Here is an 18,462-nt window from a genome sequence, read left to right on the forward strand (position 1 = left end):
GGTTTTTCTCTATCAGCTCTTGTTTTTGAGATATAGCTCAAAATCGGTTTTTACGAGTTTAACCCAGACTTTCGTTATTTTCGGATACAAACAAATATTTTTTTATGGGTTTTTCGACATTAATTTATTAAGGAGATGTTATACGCTCGATACAAATCGTTTTTGAAATAGTTATGGTGAGTATATATCAAAAAAATATAGGAAATATACGACGGACCTTGTAAAAATTGCTTATTTTGTGTACTTTAATCTATAATTACGTCATCGGGAGAAGTCATAGGATCTTCATATGGTACTCCGGATATGCTTAGGGTGTCTACTATATAATCCAGTATTCAAATGTATAATATAAAGTTCATACCGCCCATGATTCGACCTTTACCTAAAAATCATCATGAAGACTGCCATTGAAAAGTAAATGGCTTATGTGGTAATGATATCACTGGTAAATTATTTCCCTTTAGCAGTCTTCATGGCGATTTTTAGGTTATGGCCGAATCATGGGGGCTATGAACTTTATATTATACACTTGAATACTGGATTATATAGTAGACACCCTAAGCATATCCGGAGTACCATATGAAGATCCTATGACTTCTCCCGATGACGTAATTATAGATTAAAGTACTCAAAATAAGCAATTTTTACAAGGTCCGTCGTATATTTCCTACATTTTTTGTTATATACTCACCATAACTATTTCAAAAACGATTTGTATCGAGCGTACAACATCTCCTTAATATATTAATGTCGAAAAATACACAAAAAATATTTGTTTGTATCCGAAAATAACGAAAATCTGGCTTAAAGTCGTAAAAACTGATTTTGAGCTATATCTCAAAAACAAGAGCTGATGGAGAAAAACCGGGACCGGATTTGAAAATAACTCGCCGATTTCATCTAGAAACAACTGCAACTTCGGTTGAAACAAAAGTCCTGTTGACCAGTGTAATTATAGGTGATATATTGAACCATATGGGAAAAGCATAAAAAAATACTGGCCTTATAGTTGTTTTGTATAATAGTAGTTTAGTACTCGATGGAAAGTCTTTATTAACCAAGACTTTCGAAAAAGGTCCTAGAATTCTGTATGCTTTTCCCAACACATACCTGGCATGCTTGTTAAATTTTAATAAAGAAGGCCGCAAGAATCCGAATCAATATGTGGAAAATCGTACATAAATATGCTATATAGGTGGGCCGATAAAATGGATCCTTGAGGGACACCACATCTAATGTCGCCGAGCTCAGAAATTACTTCTTGAAATTGTACATAAAATTTTCTATTTGAGAAAAAACTATAGAACAATTTTATAATAAAGGGATCGAAATTAAGTTGAACCATTTTATATAAAATTCCTAAGTGCATTGCGTGATCAAATGCCATTTCTACATCAAGTGAAAGAGCTACAGTACATTTCCGTTCCCGCAAATTACATACAATATCATTTTGAAATTTAAGTAGAGCATCTGTCGTAGATTGGCCTCTTATAAATCCGAACTGAAGTTCTGGTATGTAAGGAGTATTTAAGCCATAGTCCATCTTAATACGAATTATTCTTTCTAGTAATTTTTCAAAATTAGAAAGCAAAGAAATGGGCCTTAAATTGTTAATATCCGAATTATTTGGCTTTTTTAAAACTGGAACGATTTTAGAAATCTTCCACCTATCAGGGAAATATGCATTATTTAAACAGTTATTAAATATGACTGTTAGGTACTCAAAGGCTTTAGCAGATAGCTTTTTTATTATGAAATTGGATATGTTATCTAGTTTTTTGTTGTTAATATCTTTGCTATGGCTGATAACTTCGTCCATAGTTGTTAGTCTTGGATTATCCATAGAGTTTAAAGAAGATTCTATTTCGTTAAAATTAATCAAATTGGAACTATTGGATACTGCATTGAGAACTATATGTTCCATGTTTTCTGTTGCTTGATTTACAATTACATGACTGTAAATGTTACCAAAATATTGTTTAAGTTTATCACATGCAACTATGTTATCTTCAATTAAAATTCCATTTTCTGACAATTTATTTATACCAATCTTTCTTTTATGACCAATTATGTTATAAACCTCTTTATGTGCGCTTGGACCCGGTTTTATCTTCTTAAGCCTTTCCGCAAAAGTCATAGATTGCTCAATTTCAACTTGCCTTTTAATTATTTTACCTAACAGCTGGATAATAATCGATAGTTTGGGTCTGATCTATCTCTAGTTCTGTTAATAAGTCTTTTTAATTCCCTCTGCCAAGTATACTTTAACTTAAACAGGTTTCTTATTGAATCTGAAATTATAACTCTTTAACCAATATTTTTAATTTCTGAGTGTCTGGAATGCGCATTGTTTATCGCGTCCGACATATTGTGTATGTAAAAGTTTAAAAGATTTCTCTTTGGATCGGGAAAGTTAATCAACAAAGCATTGTGAACATCTACTCGAAAGATATCCCAGTTTGTATTTTTATAAGAGGTGTAACACTTGGGAGAATTTACGATTATATAAACTGATGATAATTGCAAATTTAATCTTAGAGGGAAATTATCGGAAAACGTTGCTAAGGTACAAATTTGAAAATTTTGAGATAACGGATCTACTAATTTTGTACTGACTATAAAGTGGTCAAGGAATGAAGCTCCATTCGGAAAAGTTCGGACTGAATCTGATAATCTCAAAAAATCTACCGACGATTGCTGTAGCCCCAAGACAAGTGTCTAGAGTTAAAGTCGCCACCAATTATCAATCCGTAGTAATTTCGGGAAACATTGTTTAAAGCTGACAAGCTAGCCATGTACTGAGTACGATCAGCATTACGAGGAATATAAATTGAACCAATTAAAATGTTTTGCTCAACACCATTTAAAAATATACAAATACTTAAAAATAGGTTAGGATAAACAAAATCATTTATAAAAATCCTTTGAAACTTATAAGATTTTTTAAGAACAACAGCTACTCCTCTTTGTCTCTAATGAACGTATAATTTTCTAGTGAAACCCTGTGAGCATCTCGTAAGTGAGTTTCTTGTATAAATGCGAAATCAATTTTGTTTGCGTATAAAATATTTGATAATTCTATTCTTCGACTCCACTCAATAAGTGATCTCACATTAAAAGATAAAAACATTAGAAATTATTAACCATATTGACGTTTTACGTCTTCTAAAAGTTCTAAGCATTGAATCTTTGCTTGTTCCTTTGAAAGTGTTCTAAAACATCTAAGAAAATTTTCTATTCTATCCTCCAAGGTCATAGTTTCAACCTGGCAAATATTTCTGGCAATTTTCATAAACTCATCAATAATTACAGGTTTAGATCTAACTTGCTGAGGGTCAACAAAACAGTAAGCGAATGTTCTATTTGGGTTAATAACATTGAAACCGCTTAAAACATTAGACACATTTTTAGAAGCTAACGCCTTTCTTTCTTTAGCCGCAGCCCTAATTTGATCCTTTTTCTTTAAATACTCCTTGTATGAAGTACAACCCCGATAATTTGATGGATGTCCAAATTGCTTACAGTTTGCAAAATAAGGCTTATTTTCTTCAGTTGATACAAATTTGCAATCTTTTGGTGCATGTTTTTGGTCACATTTAACGCAGACGTACAATCTGCTGCAATTTTTGGAGATATGGTCCCATTGCTGGCAAAGCCAACATTAGACATCCTTCAAATTTGATTTCGGTGTTTCCCATGTCACTTTTTGGGTACAAATGTATCTAAGAGCTCTCAATTCATCTATAGATTTTCCAGGGAAAAGTGTAATTAAATAAAGTCCCGTATCAATATTATTTTTTTTGGAATATTCAGTTGAAAATTTCTTAACATCATCCACTTTATTGGGAACTAAAGTGTCAATGTCATTCTTTATATCATTTATGGTTGTTTTGTAATGAAGTCCCCTCAAAATCAATCTGGTACGTTTCAGTTCTTTTGAAGTATAAGTGTATGCTGGAATTTCTTTGGTTTTGAGGAGTTCAATCATTTCAGAATGAACTAATGGATCTTGTATGTACAATTTACTTTTACGTTGGCTTTTGTTTACAATTTTGAAAATTATGTTTTTGGACTTCAATGTGTGTATCAATTCTGTTATGTTAACATTAAAAAGAAAAATTGGTGGACAAAACCTTTTAAGGTTGTTTAAGGACTTGGGCGAGATTTCTTGTCTAGTATTGGGTATATTTTGCTCATTGACGTTGACTTCAGAAAGGGATTGAGGGGGTTGAGCTCTTGGGACTGATGGTTCAAGAAGGATGTCAATATCACCTAATAGTGCAAATCGGTTTTGGGAATTCTGATCTATATTTAGAGACATTTCTGAAGGTTCACAAACCCTCGGACGTTTGCTTTGAGATTGGCCATGTTCATTCGCAACATTTGATTCAGAATCTATATTACTAACCTTTTCTTTTGAGCATTCTGGGAAAACTTTATTTTGGCAACAATCGCTACGAAATCTTCTCTGATCAATAGCTTTTGATTTAGATCTTGATTTAGCGGCTATATGTTTGGCCTTAAAATTGTTAGTGGGAATTTCGGTTGTGTTCATTGATTCCTCAGAGCAAACGTTTGATGGCAATATCGTATTGGTTCTATTCGATTTTCTGTTATCGCCGCATTTGTCCGGGGGTACATTTTCAGATAAGATATCTTCATCCAAAGGATCCAAATCGTCCATAATAGGATATTTATCGTCTCAGGAATATGAATATATATTTGTTTTCAAATTTTCCAAATATTATTAATATTTTTTATTTTTCAAGGCACAAAAAAAACACGTCTATTCAGTTCGAAAACTGAAAGGAGAATCAACAACATTCAAAAGCAATTGTAATGTTCCAACACGCATTGTAAGGCAATAAAAAAATACCGGTTCTTCTCTACCACCGAACATGGGTTTGTGCATGGATTGCTTTCAGAGTCATCATTAATTGTCGCCTATGCTTTATACCGAGAGTGCATAAATACTGTGTGTAAAGAAATCTAATTACAATCAATTAAACTCAGAAGAATACCAGCCAATATTTGGAAACCTTAACAAAAGGCTGTCAATAGTTCTGCGGAGGATAGATTCATTATATACTGCGTAAAGTGGAATTCCGTGCGAAATCGTCTAAAACCACGTATTAATAGAACATCGCCAAATTCGGAAGACAACAATACCAACAACATTTTGGGAAGTGAGTTTTAAGAAAGTGGTGAATGTTACCTGGAAAGGGTTTTAATAAGAGTTTTAAGTATAACCCATATATATTTGTCAGTGTAATAAGACAAAAGTATCGGCAAAATAGTCACAAAGTTGGAAAAATCGGTGAGTCAGTGAACAAAAATCGTGTGTTCCCAGTGATTGCATTATAATCGGTTGTATGTGCAAGCTAAACTAATCCCAACAAAAATTTTAGACTGGAAGGGAAAAATTGCTAATATGGACTGCTACCCAAAATTTGTGACTCATTTGCCGATATTTTGTCGTTGGATTTAATTGTTAAAGATTTTATTTTATTACAATATTTTTCTCCTTCTTTAATCATTGATTCCATCAAACTAGCCAAACACACACCAGATACACAAGGTGCGCTATATACATATCTGTCTATGACATACAGACAAATTAATTAAAAAGAGAGAAAATACTGGGTTGTGTTCTCTACTAAGTTTGGTTGGATCAATCTATCTATAAGCCGTAAGCGTTTAAATTGTAAGTGTTTTGCCGGTGCTAATTTGCAAACGTTTATCAACATTGTTGCGGGAGAGAACAATAGCAAGCAACGCAGCATCTTCTTCTTCTTTATTTACTCATCCGTTATTCGGATATTGGTGATCGTACAATAATATTTCAATGATACATATATGATATTAAGTATATATTTATAATTATTTGTTGTTACACAATGATGTTCAGCTCCCTGTTCTTAGCGGCTTTAAAAGAGAGTATTCATCATTATAGCCAGTCCATGTCTGGATATTTTTGAGCCAGGTTGTTTGTCTTCTACCTCTTCCGCGCTTTCCGTCGATTTTTGCCTTAAGGATTGCTTGTAGAATCTTGTATTTGTTATTTCTAAGTATGTGTCCAAGGTATGAGACTTTACGCTTTTTTATTGTTGAGATTAGCTGTCGGTTCACATTCATCCTTCTAAGTACTTCGTCATTTGATATTTTTGAAGTCCAGGGTATTTTCAGTACTCGTCGGAATGTCCACATTTCAAAAGCTGTCAATTTTCATTCATCGGACATTTTTAGTGTCCAAACTTCGGAAGCATATAATAGGACTGACCAAACATAGCACTTGATAAATATTATTTTTGTTGTCACATTTATGTCGTGACTTGTTAATACTTTTTTGTGTTTAAAAAAGGCATCACTCGCTATTTCTATTCGGCTGTTAATTTCTTTTTAGTAGTCCCAACGGTCATTTATTAGTACTCCCAGATATTTAAATGTGTGTACCCTCTCGATTTCGGTTTCCTGTATAGTAAGCTTCACGTTGCGATGGTCGTTTTTTCTGCTTACGATCATGTATTTAGTTTTTTTCATATTAATTATTAACCCATACTTTTCACTTGTGAGTGCCAATTTTTCTATAAGTTTCTGTAGACCTGATATGCTCTCAGCCAGTAGTGTGGTGTCGTCTGCATATCTTATATTATTCACAATATGTCCATTTATTTTTATTCCAATATTTACTCTCTTCACTCTCTTTAATTTATCAATGCATGATCTCTTCGAAAGGCCTTTCGTCGGGGGACTACGCATGTATGAAATGAGTAAGTGAGAATGTATTAATTATAAACAGAGTAAGTGAAATTATGTTTATGTTAATCATTTAAATGTTGCACTCTCAAATTATCTATCGTTTGTTTTGATATTGTTCTCCACCCGTTGTTAAAATTGCCGTTCGATATCTTCATATTAGATATAACCATTCAGATACAAAAGAGTGGGAAACATATTTCATGAAAAGTTAAATTTAGATTTTGATAATCGACTTTAAATTATTACCATCTGAACAATGCCTGTAATTTATAAGTCCATTATGCTTATGTACTTTACTAGCAATAATCACCAAGTCAATATACGCTAGTGTCTACAATCAGAATATGAACTCTAGATTCGTAAGGTTACTATTATCACAAATAATGAATAAATTTGTCTTATATCAAATGGAGTAAATTGCTTTGACGTTTGATTCCATGATGTAGTCGAGTGAAAAGGTCAGTAAGAAGTAGGGTATCACATCCAGAAAGCATCTATACTAGAAAGGAGCATTCATCATGTGATCAGGAAGGGTGGGCAAAACGGGCGAACCAACACCTAATCGTCCCGGTATCATATTTAGCCGTAAAGAAATATTCCTCTATATCTTCTCTCTCAACCTAAATTTCCGAATGAGCACGGAAAATAAAATAATTAAGTGTAGCCGAAGGAAGGGCATTGGAGCTCCGACCCTACCCCTACGACGAGTTATAAGGCCGGAAACCGACGTGCTCTAGCTCCCAACATCTGCCTTTAATAACATCTCCTTCCACACACAGTACGTTATACGCTACAGATGGAAGTTTCCAAAACACTTCACTTTTTTCTGTTTATACCGCGCTTATTGTGCTAGGCTAAAAAGTTTCCGAACTGCCTCGTAAATAAAATATTAATATCTAATTACATACAATTCTAAATTGCAATGTCTAACATTGCCCTATCCTTTACAACACACACTTGCTACTATAAAATACAACTCTGTAAACATTAGACTTAAGAACATTTGAAATAAAATTCAGTTTCGTTACAAACTTTAATGCGTGCGTTTCACTCAGCCTACCAAGTAGTCCAAAATATTACAACTAGTATATATAAGCAATTCATTAGATAAATGTGTATGCGAAATTATATCAGTTAATTGAAACTTCAAACTATTCCTATATACCGTAGACAGACGGCAACGTTAGTTTGCATTCTTCTTCTTCTTTATATGCTAATTCGTTTTCCGAATGTTAGCGACCAATACAATACAAATATTTTTTTTTATAAATACATATGGATACAATATTTGTAATATTTTTTTGTTTATAGATTGCTTAGTATATCTGCAAATGCCTCTCTATCTCTAGCCTTAAACAATAGGATTGTAATGTCTCGGATGCCAGTCCATTCTGTGATGTTATCGATCCATGTTGTCTCCTTTCTACCTCTAGCAGGCCTTCCTTCTATCCTTGTGCGGATTACAATTTGCAGTAATTTATATTTTTGATTTCGCATTATATGTCCCAAATATGCTGTCTTTCGTCTTTTTATAACTGAGATAAGTTCTCTTTCGCAGTGCATCCTTCTTAGAACATCGGCATTTGTCACATGGGCTGTCCAAGGAATTTTCAGAACTCTCCTATAGATCCACATTTCAAAAGCTTCAAGTCTTCTTATATCAGCTGTTTTTATGGTCCATACTTCCATTGCGTACAATAGCACTGACCAGACATGGGTTTTGATAAAACGAATCTTTGTTTCAAGATTAATGTCATGACTCGTAAACACTCGTCTGTATTTTGAAAATGCTTCTCTGGCCAGTTCAATTCTGCATCGTATTTCTTTTGAACAGTCCCACTGTTCAGTTATTGTAATTCCTAGATATTTGAAACTTTTTAACCCTCTCCACATTGGTGTTGTGAATTTTCAATGTTGCATTATTGTGGCAATTCTTTTTGCTTATAACCATGAATTTTGTTTTACTGATGTTAATTTTCAAACCATATTTCTCGCTGTGTGTTGTGAGCTTATTCACAAGATTCTGGAGACCAGATATGCTATGCGACAGTAAAGTTGTATCATCAGCATATCAGCATATCGTATGTTGTTCAGAAATGTTCCATTTAAAGGAATGCCTATTGGAATTTTGTTTATCGATTCTTCAAAAATTTTTTCTGAATAGATATTAAATAGCAAAGGTGATAATATGCACCCTTGTCTGACTCCCTTGGATATATCAATACTATTTGTCATTTCCCCGTTCACTTCTATTTGTGCATTTTGATTCCAATATAGACTTTTAATACATTGTACTTCTTTCTGATCTAGGCCAATGGAGATGAGGATGTCAATCAACTTATCGTGTAACACTGTGTCGAAAGCTTTTTCGTAATCAATGAAGCATAGAAATAGGTCTTTTTGTGCGTTTTTACATTTCTGAACCAATGTTTGTATTGAAAAAAGTGCTTCTCGGGTTCCCATACCTTCCTTGAATCCAAACTGGGATGTTCCCATGGCTTTTTCACATTTCGAGTATATTCTGGAGTGGATAATACGCAGAAATATTTTTAGAGCATGGCTCATAAGGCTAATAAGTCTGTATTCGCTACAATATTTTGCATGGCATTTCTTCGGAATGGTAATAAATGTTGATTTTAGCCAATCTTGCGGGAATCGGCCTGTATCATATACATGATTAATTAATTTTGTTATAATTTCTATATTTTCTTCATCTATTAGTTTTAGGATTTCCGAGGGAATCTCGGCCGGCCCACAAGCTTTCTTATCTCTCAGACTGTTTATAGCAGTTTCAACTTCTCTTCTACATATTGGTGTTCCTGTAAGAGGATGTTGCGTCTGTTCTTCAAAAGTTGTTCTATGTTCATCTGTAAAAATTTGTTTTATATAATATCTCCAGATATTTTTCTTTTCTTCTATGTCAAAAACAGGATCATTATTATTGTTGTAAAGTACTTTTGAGGGAGTTTTGCGGTATACACCAGCAAGTTCTTTTAACTTTCTATGGAGATTAAAATCGTCGTGAAGGCTTTTTAATCTTTCAATCTCCTGACATTGCGGTTTGGATTTCCCTATTTAGTTCCCAATATCGTTCAAAATTTATGTTTTTATGTTTTCGTCTCTCTTCCATCAAGTCGAGAATATCCTGTGTCATCCACTCTTTCTGTTTAGATATTTTGTGGTATCCAAGGGTATTATCCGCTAGGGGCTTGAGCGTAGTCCTTAGTGCGTTCCATAAGTCGTCAACGTTTTCAGTATTTATGTTTCTCAGTTCTTGATTTATTTTATCTCGGAAATTTGTTTTGAATGTGGTATTTTCAAGCTTTGCCACATCGAGTTTACGGCGAATCTTCCGTTTTTTGCTCGTGGCAATTTTTATGCGCAACTTCATCATCAGAAGATTGTGGTCTGAAGGAACATCAGCACCTGGATACGTTGAACATTTCATAACCGAAGATCCGTATCTGGTATTAATTAATATAAAATCTATTTGATTTCTCACAATAGTGTCCCTTCTATCTTGCGGTGATTTCCACGTGTATAGTCTTCTTGGGGGAAGACAGAACATTGTATTTGTTACCATCATTTTATGTTCCTGACAAAACTGAATTAGTCTATCACCCCTTTAATTTCTTTCGCCAAGACCGTATTTTCCTGTTATACCTTGACACTTTTCTGCTCGAATCCCAGCCTGGCTCATGCTGAAATTATTTTTTATTTTTGCCTTTTTAAGGCAAAGGTCATTTATAGTGATATTTAAATAATTAATTCTCTTTCGAGTTGAGCTGTTTAGACCTAAGAGGTGCATTGAAAAATTAGGAGTATACCGAAGTCCCATGCATCCAACCATTATGCTATGATTCACGGGTGGTTATGCCGATCTTTAGGTATATGGGATGTTGCTTTTGTGGCAGACGAAGGCAAAGCTTTGTAACTAGTATATGGTAATATTCAAAAAAGTTTTTCAATCGTTGAAGTTGAGGTTCACCATTTAATAAGTCGCGAACTGTTAATATATTTTATAAAATATGAATATATTTATATTAATTGAAGTGTTTTAGCCACGATCTCATAATATGGACCATAACAAATAATTTTTGTGGAAGCGGGGTTGGTCGTAATATAAAAAATGAGAAAAATGTGTTGAAGTAAACACGTTTTTTTCTGTTCTTTTTTTATTTCTGGCCAAACCACGCAAAATTCGAACCTGTGCTCAAAGAAAGAACTAAACAATACCCCTTGGGCAACATGGTTCTAGTGTATGACTTTTGGATATATACACTGCATCCCCCTAAAATCGATGCTGAAGTTTTGATTTCAGTGTTTTTCGAATTTTTCTTATAATTAGAGGGTGCAACTAGATAACTAGTTTATAGGATTGTAGAACTCGCGATTCCACGTCGTTCGATGTATATCTCATGAGTGTGCTCCGTACAGCTTCCTAGTAATAGGAGTCCAAAGGCGAAAATTTGGTGCGTAAATTTTCTGAAAAACCCTATTTTTGGCTTTAAAATTTACAACTGTAGTACAGGTACCCCTGAACCCCGCGTGATTTTAGTTTTTTGCGTGCCGGATCTAATGAGCTCTTCCGCGGTCGAATCCATCCACTAAAACGCCGGATATAGATACCTTGAAAGTAGGAAAATCTACAATAATATATTTTGACAAGTCCGCGAATTTCTTTGATTATTTTTGCATAAATGTAATCCTTTATATGCGATTATAATATTTGCCAAAAAGGTGTGTCACAAATTACAAAGATTCAGGAGTAGTATCCCTATTTATCCCAAAATAGAATGTGCCACCGCATTCTTGACGAATCTGTCTAAAATAATTTATATTGACGTATTTTTAATAGGGGGCCATTGAAATCGGATGCACCTTATAATCATATGCACATCGCGTAATTTGTGGCCACTTGAAGGTTTTTTGAATAGTAAGATGCAACTGATGGCACACTTTGGCCGCTAAATGAAACATGGGAAAATCCATGCATATTGATAGACATGGACTCCCTGTATCCGAAAAGCACATGCACCTCAACCGATTTAAACCAATTCGCGAATTATACGGTTTTTAACTTCTATGTTTTTTCTTTGATTTTAATTTCAATATTACTCTCTACTTCTTATTTCTAATGCTAATCACACTATGCAAATATACTTACACGATGACTAATTACATTTCTCGTAGCAGTTTAAGCAAAATACTTCAGGATTTGGATCGAAATTTAGCGAAATAATTGAATAACTCCCAACATTTATTTTTCAAATTTTTCGTATTTAACCAAAAATATATTTTTGAAATAATTTCCAACAATAAGTTTCCGTTCTTTGTTGGTGCTGTAATATGCAAGTTATAAACGCGATCTTTATAATTTTGGTCTCACATTTTTCTACGCGTTGTCTAGATTCTGTGCGTATTTTTTAATTATTTTTTTTTTAGAGATTTTTTGGACTCTGATTTAGAATAAATAAAATTTATTCCAAGATTTCTTCAATATTTTTTGATTTTCCGCGAAAATATAAATAATGCTGCTAACGATTCATATATACATGTTCTTATTACAACACAATAGGAATTTTTTCTTTACAAGAGAGTAAAACCGCATATAACTTTTGAGTGCAGCATCCAATTTTGTGAACGCGAACAGATTTGAGACCACGATTTTTTTCGTAACCCATGTACCAAAAATGGCGGATGTGCTCGCCAAAAAGTTTTTAAGTTTTTTTTTCTATGTAACTGTAAAGGAAATTTGAAATTTACCATATATACGCAATTCATTAGATAAATGTATATGCGAAATTATGTCAGTTAATTGAAACTCCAAATTTTCCTATAGTCCTGCTTGGTAATCCCATATTTCAATGTTCGCAAATACTATGGTAAGTTTTATGTTTTGACAAGTTGATGGTGGCTCAGAACGCTAAGACGCAGGCAACCTTGACACTCAGTTGTCGGGGACCCAGGGTCGAATCCCAGCCTGGCCTGATTTTTTTCGTAACCCATGTACCAAAAATGGCGGATGTGCTCGCCAAAAAGTTTTTAAGTTTTTTTTCTATGTAACTGTAAAGGAAATTTGAAATTTACCATATATACGCAATTCATTAGATAAATGTATATGCGAAATTATGTCAGTTAATTGAAACTCCAAATTTTCCTATAGTCCTGCTTGGTAATCCCATATTTCAATGTTCGCAAATACTATGGTAAGTTTTATGTTTTGACAAGTTGATGGTGGCTCAGAACGCTAAGACGCAGGCAACCTTGACACTCAGTTGTCGGGGACCCAGGGTCGAATCCCAGCCTGGCTCATGTTGAAATTATTTTTTATTTTTGCCTTATTAAGGCGAAGGTTATTTATACTGATAATTATTTAATTAATTCTCTTTCGAGTTGAGCTGTTTACACCTAAGAGCTACTGTTTATGTACAGCAATGAGGGGAAAAGAAATAAATAAAAACACAGAGGTATAAGTTTTTTATAATAATAAATGTTTGATGGTTTATTGAATTGGTTTTATCTTTGTAACAACAAGATTACTTTTTTGCTCTTTTAAAGTTAAAAGTAAAGTGAACGCAGAGGTTCATTGGATCGCAGAGGATCTTAGTGATCGCAGAGGATCTTCGTTTTTTACTACTACAACTACGTTTATTTCAGTGAGAGCAGAGTGTCTATGTATCAAAAATTAGCAAACCAACAATTACCGTCGCCCGAGCTGTCAATCAGCATCCGTGATCGACTGGGCTCGGGAAGCTGAAGGCCAAGGTATCTAACTTATACATTGCCGCCCCCTCGATATATTTAAATGGATCAACAAATACAAATTAATAAGTGATATATAGGTTCGTATGTGAGATTCTATAATTTTCAATTGAAGCAATTTATATCAACGCATATAAATAAATTCATTGCACAAAGTTATTATTTTTTTTTAAAGTTGTACTGGACTCAATATTACCCATCCAAACGTATACTGGGCTGTAATGGGTAATTATTCTGGGCGAGATTATTTTAGAATAAATTTCTGGAACCAAGAACCAATGCAATTGGTCCAGAACGATCGAACGTAGGATCCGCTAGCTCTAGGCCATTAAATGATTCGCGAATAGAAGGGGGGCAGTCATTGATGGTACTACACGGGGGCGATGTTTGCGACCCTAGCCGTTGCAAACTGTCTTTGAGTTGAATCAAATCGGGACATAATTAAAAAATCTGCGTAGTCCATGTTGTCGATTTTCGTTAATGGCCAATTCAACTCTGCTATCAGAGACGCACACATCTGTCTAACTTGACAACACGGGTCCAAGATAGCCCTGACAGGCATAGAATTCTTCGGCATACACGGACGTTCCACAACGGTGGGGTTAACATAATAATTCTACCTACGGGTAAAACCAAACTTGGCAAAACGTGTGGAGTGGTACCGGAAATATACCCCGTGGCACAAGAGATGTCGATGGTTTCGGTTCCGCGCGAGAGGGGACTGGGTTTTAGCCTTCTTTGACAGGTGTAGCATTGAATGGTGCTTATTTTTACAAAAACTAAATCTATATGGCACTGGACAATTTCGCGAAACATGGTCGGGATGCAAACAATTGTAGCAATAATGGTGGTACGCAACCGACATTTTCTTAAAAGTGAGACATTTATAAATCGGATGGGCATGGGAACAAAGGCGACACGGGATTGGGGGTTTGGCTATTGTAGCTTTGATAATTTGGGACCCGGACTTTTCAGTTTGGTGGCTCTCAGTTCTGCTTCTACTTCCCTGACTGACATTTCCAAAACCGTGGCCCTAATTTCGGCTTCCACTTCCTGGTCGGACATCATGTCTGCTTCGTAATCAGCGAACGCCATCTCACGGAGAATATCTTGATGAGATGCCATAACTAACACATATAACGAAAGAGGACAACACGAAAGAGAGAGCAAATAATAGACTTAATTTTTGTAACTCGACTAACTTCACGACTGGTCGTCTAATAATACCCTGAGCCGTTTGAACGTCTACAATACGAACTTTACCGTCAGTACCGGGATGAGTATCAATCACACGTCCTAGCTTCCAAGAACTAGGTGGAAGTTTTACATGTCTAATGACAACCAAATCATTGACTTCAACATTTCTCTCCGGATATTTCCACTTATAACGCTAATTCAAATGAAACAAATACTCTTCTTTCCACCTGATACAAGATTGATGCGTCAAAGCCTTTAATTTTATATACCGATTGACTAAACTCAATGGCGATTCTTCAACAAGGTGTTCTTGCGTAGCAAGGAGTGGTGCAACTATAAGAAAGTGAGCTGGTGTAAGCGCTACTAATTCATGGAGACTATCTGACATAGGGTGTAAAGGCCGAGAGTTCAAACACGCTTCGATGCGAGCTAAATTAGTGAAAATTCCTCAAACATATACGATAAGGACTTGGCATGCCGATAAAAATGCTTTTTGAAACTTTTAACAGCTGCCTCCCAAAGGCCGCCCATGTGGGGAGCGCCAGCTGGTATAAATTGCCAAGTAAGTTGATACCCCATTGCGGAACAAACGGTATAGCGAAGAAACGTTCCAAAATCTTTTTCAAATTCATGTGAAGCGCCAACAAAATTAGTTCCGTTGTCCGAGAATATGGTTTTAGGACAACCACGACGACCTATGAACCGATAAAATGTAGCAAGAAATGAAGTCAACGATAGATGCGGCCTCTAAATGTACAGCTTTGGTCGTAAAACAAACAAAGACACTAACGTACCCTTTTGTGATACGACAAGCACGACCCGTAAATGACTAAATATCAAAAGGCCCAGCAAAGCCTATCCCCGTTGTGGTAAATGGTCTATTAATAGAAGTTCTTTCGGAAGGAAGCGCAGCCATAATCTGTGCACACGATCTATTTTTCTCTAGCCATCAAACCTTGCAGCGATTAATGACGGTGCGAATAAGAGTTTTGATCCGAGGAAACCAAAACTCCATTTGAATAATACCCAGCATAAGCTGATTTCGACCGTGAACAGTTTTTGAATGTGCGTATTCAACAAGAAGACGTGCGAATCGACATCCATATGACAATATAATGGGGCGTTTCTCATTCTCAGACAAGGTGGCAGAATTTACTAGATGTTCATTTACACAACACCAAAGTCATCTAAAACAGGGTTCAATGCAAGATGGGAAATGGAGGATGGTAAAGGCCGTTTATGCAAAATATGCTTATACTCCTCTGCAAAATAAAGCTTTTTTGCCAATACTGTTAGATGATTTTTGACATTTCTAATTTCTTTAGAGGTTGGAGTTTTATTCGCGAAACAATGTGAAGGTCGATTATGTGGGTGAGTTTTATAGATGAAGCGGTACAAATAAGCCAAAACTCGCAGTGCTCTATCAAGTGAAGAAAATCGATCCAAAATGTCTTCATAACTCGAAATATAAGAATAATGTATTTAACACTTCGCGTTTCCAATTCAGTTTCGAGGGGAGCCAAGTGGAGTTATCTAAACTCAACCAACTAGGACCCTTCCACAAAAGGGCAAGTTCCAAAGGCGAGACTCCTTCCCAAATCCGCTGGGTTGTCTTCAGACCTAACAGGGAACCAATGATCATTTCCTACTTTTTGTTGTATTCGACAAACCCTATTTGCCACAAAAGTCGTCCAAGTAGTGGGAGTTTTCCGTAACCAAGCTAACACAATGGTCGAGTCGTTACCACATTAAATTTTATGGATTGAAATATCTAAATCATTCAATATAGGCTTTAGAAGTTCCGACGCTAATACAGCCGCACACAATTCTAATCGAGGTAATGACACTGATTTAATGGGCGCTACCCTTGTCTTGGAGTCCAAAAAATGCACATGAATTTCACCTAGCGGGTTTATAACGCGAATGTAAATTACCCAAGCGTATGCTTTCTCTGAAGCATCAGAAAAGACATGTAGCTCTGCTGAAGAGTTTGGTTCATACTGAACCCAACGCGGAATTTTTATAGAATTCACATGAGGATAATTTTCAACAAAGCTTTGCCAGGAGTTGCTTGTAGCAAGAAGAAGAGAATCATCCCATCCTATATTATCTAACCACACTTTTTGCATTATTATTTTCGCTACGACAATAACGGGGGCTAGCCAACGAACAAGATTAAACAATTTCGCTAAATGAGAAAAAACTTCCCGCTTTGAGTATTTATCTTTGCTAAGGATGGGATTCACACAAAAATATAACGAATCCAAACTGGCATTCCATCTTATGCCCAATGGTTTGGAACTACTTGCCTCTGCAAAGGAAAGAACCTGGGCGTCAACTAAATGGTCAGGAGGCAAACGAGCAAGCACCGACTTATCATTTCAGGTCCACTTTCTCAACTCAAATTTAGCGGTGGATAGGGAAGCAATAAGCAGGTCACGAGAAAGCAAAGTAGTTTCTAAATCATGTGCACCAACGAGGACATCATCAACATACATACTTTTGCGAAGAATTTTCGAACCTAAAGGGAATTCTCATTCACAATCATCAGCGAGCTGCAGCAAAGTACGAATTGCCAGAAAAGGGACGCAATTTACACCAAAGGTGACAGTTTGCAATTCGTAATCTGTAATTGAGTCATTTGGGGACTCTCTAAACAAAATTATCTGTAGTGAAGTATGTTGTGGGTGAACGCGTATCTGACGATACATTTGCGTGAACACGAAGCCCCATCTCAATATTAATAAGACTTAGAGCCATTATTACATGTGTTCTTTTACTGTCTGAAGCTTTTAAAACGCAAAATAAACCAATTTGGAGATATTAAAAAAATAATTTTTACATTGAAAGTTAATGCCAAGAACCTCCACCTTGAAATTCAATCATCACTTTAACATTAAGTTAACCGGAAAGCTATAAATCTGTTCGGTAAATCCAAACTATAACAAAAGAATACTTATAATAATGGGGGTAAGTCCGCTTGGAGAGTGGGTCCCACATGAAGGATGTCGTTTAGACTTACACCAGTAGAAGTTTTGTTCGATGCATGAAAGACTACGCGCAATTTCGAGGTCTGTTTTTCTAAATTGACCACAGGGTGTTGGGGCAAATAACATACAAGTGGCGCTTGTGGCGGAGAAATAGAGCACATGTGACCTAAGTCAAGATACTCGCGAAGAACTGCATCATACATTTCTTTGAGGGAAGGTTTGCGCAAAAGCGAATTTTCATTCTTAAAAAATTGACGTAGGACATTCTGACTCGAATCAACAAGTTTCAGATTTTGAGGAAATTCAGAACAGATGGCAAGTGTTACAACGTAACGACCCACTGCATTCCTCGTAGATCTAGCCCGATAATTCTCCTCGCAGAACCTGTCGGATGGCGAAAGTAATTTGCGTTTGGTAGCCTACTCAAGTTCCCAAACCCGCAGAAGTGTTTTATTGAGGATGTCTTCCTCACTAAAGCTCAATGTTTGTGAAGACCTGCAAGGGGGAGCGGGGAATTGGACCCGAAATATCGAACAAAATACAGTGTTTTGCGCCAACAAGGAACATAAAACATTTTGTTGTACACAGGCAACAACATATCCACAGGCCGAAAATCAAAAAGGCGTGGATCAGCTAAACGCAAATTTGGCAAAGCACGATAGATAGAAGAGTCAACCGAAAAGGAAGGTATATCACCAGATATCTTTTGAAGGATTTGATGCGTCACAATTGACATGGAACTATTTGCGGG

The 18,462-nt window shown here is 35.6% G+C and overlaps 1 protein-coding gene across 18 annotated transcripts in view; it reads left to right on the forward strand.

Annotated features, from left to right (window-relative positions):
* Positions 1 to 18,462, forward strand: part of Bili (FERM domain-containing protein 8 Bili) — a 1,367,054-nt gene that overhangs the window by 167,563 nt on the left and 1,181,029 nt on the right. For 4 of the 18 annotated variants that reach the window (XM_073955957.1, XM_073955965.1, XM_073955970.1 and 1 more), the window contains one exon: positions 4,770 to 5,186. The exons of the other annotated variants lie outside the window; for them this stretch is intronic. The gene's annotated coding sequence lies outside the window, so the exon portion shown is untranslated. The remainder of the gene's footprint in view (positions 1 to 4,769; positions 5,187 to 18,462) is intronic. 18 annotated transcript variants of the gene reach the window in all.

The sequence above is a fragment of the Musca autumnalis genome, unplaced genomic scaffold (genome assembly GCF_047663935.1).
Source record: "Musca autumnalis isolate F117 unplaced genomic scaffold, ASM4766393v1 scaffold_1, whole genome shotgun sequence".
Classification (NCBI taxonomy): domain Eukaryota; kingdom Metazoa; phylum Arthropoda; class Insecta; order Diptera; family Muscidae; genus Musca; species Musca autumnalis.